The sequence below is a fragment of the Oratosquilla oratoria genome, chromosome 2, assembly GCF_046742065.1.
Source record: "Oratosquilla oratoria isolate Oo_2021 chromosome 2, ASM4674206v1, whole genome shotgun sequence".
Lineage (NCBI taxonomy): Eukaryota > Metazoa > Arthropoda > Malacostraca > Stomatopoda > Squillidae > Oratosquilla > Oratosquilla oratoria.
The window spans coordinates 51,613,565-51,616,756 of NC_134778.1; the positions used below are offsets into that span (position 1 = coordinate 51,613,565).

The 3,192-nt window shown below is 38.9% G+C and overlaps 1 pseudogene; it reads left to right on the forward strand.

Moving 5' to 3' along the window:
• The first annotated feature begins 459 nt into the window (after positions 1-459).
• On the forward strand, positions 460-1,394 carry LOC143033941 (uncharacterized; annotated as a pseudogene).
• Positions 1,395-3,192: the final 1,798 nt, after the last annotated feature.

A 3,192-nucleotide genomic window follows, 5' to 3' on the forward strand; every position in this document is an offset into this window, starting at 1 on the left:
TTAACTACATCTGTAAACCAATCATACTATCCGTGGCCGTATACATAACTCCACAATGAATTAAAGGGGTCGTAACCAGCTAATATATCTATACTATACGAGGGGCGTTCATTAAAGAAATTCCCCTGACCAAGTTTCCATTATGATAGGAGGCTGAAATTATACATGTATGATAATAGATACCTCTATAGGTCACATGGTAATTTGCAACTCCGAACTCACAAAATATTCTCTTTAACAGGTGCTGAAGTGGAATAAGGTGTGGTAATGGAGGCAGTTGAATCCAGAGGAGTCATCTGGTTCCTGTACTTGAGGTGCCGCACACCACGGGAGACGTTCGATGAGATGGAAGTGACTTATGGGGAGGATGCCCCATCCTATGGCGTAGCCAAGCACTGGCATCGTTAGTTCAAGTGTGCTCGGACATCGGTGGGAAAGGCTCCCATTCTCGGGCGGCCACAGTCCGCCATTGATGAGGACACCATACGACAAGTGGAGGCCACCATTTTGGAGGATCGCCGCGTAACCATTCCCCAACAGGCCCAAAGATTTCAAGATCAGTGTGGGGTCTGTGGAAAAAAAAATCACCCACGAGCACTTGCACATGAAGAAGTTGTTTACACGATGGATTCCCCGGTTGCTGACACCTTTCCAGAAGCGAGAACGAATCACAACCTCTGAGCAAGCTCTGAGACTTTTGGCGATGTGCCAGGAAAACCAAGAGGACTTCTTCGATAGAATGATCACGCAGGATAAAACGTGGGCCCATCACCATGATCCTGAAACTAAAACCCAGTCAAAGCAGTGGAAGCATTACGGCTCACCACCTCCGAAGAAGGCACGTGTCCAACCCTCGGCGGGCAAAGTCATGCTCAGTCTTTTGGGACCAGCGCGAAGTACTGATGACGGACTTCTTGTCAAAGGGTACCACAGTCACCGGGACATACTACGTTTCACTGCTACAGACACTGTGGGGAGCCATCAAAAGCGAGAGGCGTGGAATATCCAAGGGTGTCCGTCTCCTGCAAGACAATGCCGCGGTTCACAACTTGCATGTTATCCAAACGGAAGCATGGTCGTGCGGCTATGGAATCCTTCCTCACCACCCTTACTCTCCCGACCTTGCCCCATCTGACTTCCACCTGTTTCCATCCATGAAGTAATTTTTTAAGATTAAGCGTTTCCCAGACGATGAAACTCTTATTTCCGAGGTGAAGTCGTGATTCTGGCGCAACTTGCAGATTTCTACAGGCGAGGTCTTCACAGCTGCATAAAGCGATAGGAGAAGTGTGTCACACTTTGTGGTGCCTATATAGAGAAAGACTAATAAATGTGCCAAGTTTTGTTTCTCTCTGTCTACGGGAAGCTGGTCAGGAGAATTCTTTAATGAACCCCCCTCGTAAATATAGCAACTATATTTTATCCTTCATTGTACAACCACAATCAATCAATCAACCAATCAATCAATCAATATATGAGAAGTTAAACCTATACGAATACTAGACACAATGTTGCATTGTCCTTAAGGAAGTCTAGAATACTATAAACAGTCGTCTTCCAGCTTTTCAAATTCACAACATTTGATCAAAATCTTGAACGTGTGACCAGGGATTTAAGTCTACCTGGTACACTACTAACATCTGTCGATGAATTTACTGACTTCACCACGTTAATTGATGTGTACAGCTCTTGGTCAATTTATTTTGTTTATCTATTTATTTATTCATTTATTTATTCATTTACTTTTTTTTTTTTTCAACTCTGTCTTTGCATTTCAGAGATATCATTTGCTATCTTCCTAAAGCTAGTCTGCGCTCCGTCTGTTTAATAAGTACCTTTCCGAATAGTTTTGATCCACGTTTCTCTTTTCTATGGTCTCTGCCTTTTATTGATAAGCTTTTTCAGCTGAAATATTTCTATCTCAAAGGATTACAAAGGATTACAAAGGCGGAGCATGCCGACAGGAGACCTTTTGATCCATATCCAGGTCTGGTGTTAATCAACATTATACTTCTTCTTTTTCATTATGTCCTTTGTTACTTTAGTATATGTGCTTTCTCTAATGCTTTTTGTACTCCCTACTTTCTTTGCTGATTCCTTAATTATATTCACTGAATTAAGATTCATATCTTCAATGGTGTCCTCGTTATTTCTTGGAGCTTTATATCTATTTCAAATTCACAAGTGAAATTCCTTCTTATCCTTAACCGTTACAAGGCTTATTTTCTTCTTCAAAAGTATTTCATTTCTCTAAACAATTCACTAATCTATGATCTCTACCTACGTCTAATTAATTTATAACCATAACATTGTTATGACTGTTGTTCTCACCTTCTAATATGTAGTTTATTTTAATTTTTTATTTATTTATTTATCTATGTATTTTATCAATTTATTTCTATTTATTTATCTTTATTTATTCATTTATTTATTCTATTTTATTTTATTTATTTATTTATTTATTTATTTATTTATTTATTTATTTACATTTGAACTTCTTCAGGTCCATTTTCGACCTACACATTTTCGGAAAAAAAAAGTGTTCATTATTCTCGTGTTGCATTTCTCTGTAAAATTGACAAGCATATCGCCTGCCATTCCTCTTACCTACTCCAAACTTTCTAATGCACGATTCAGCTCCCATGTTCTTCCTCACTTCTGCATTAAATTAACTTGATGACTAACAGGTATTTAGACATTTTCATTTATTACCTAATTCAGATTATCATAAGAATCAGTTTCACCGCCTGAACTCTGTGAAGTTGTTCCAAAAACCAGAATTATTTTATTGTACCTTTTACACAGTCTTATCACAATCCAAGCTACCTATTTGATATACTACTGAATTTCACTACGTTACCGACAACTTCTTGTTTTATTAAGAACTTTACTCCATTGGATCATTTCTTCTACTGGCGTTTGATGTGGTCTTCATGACCACGTGGAATTGCTGGGAACCACCAGCGCTTCCCTGACCAATTCAGGGAGAATATCATATTTATTTCCATCAATTACCTCACTAATATCAAAATAATCATTACACACTTGTTTGGGAGCCTTGACTGTACGTAGGGGACAAGAAGAGACATCCGCCGAAGTTTAGGAATACTTGTGATCAAATATATATAGCACGTAAATCAAAAAACTTCTCTCTCATCAGTGACAAGGTTAAGTAAAAGCTGCTTAGGCAGA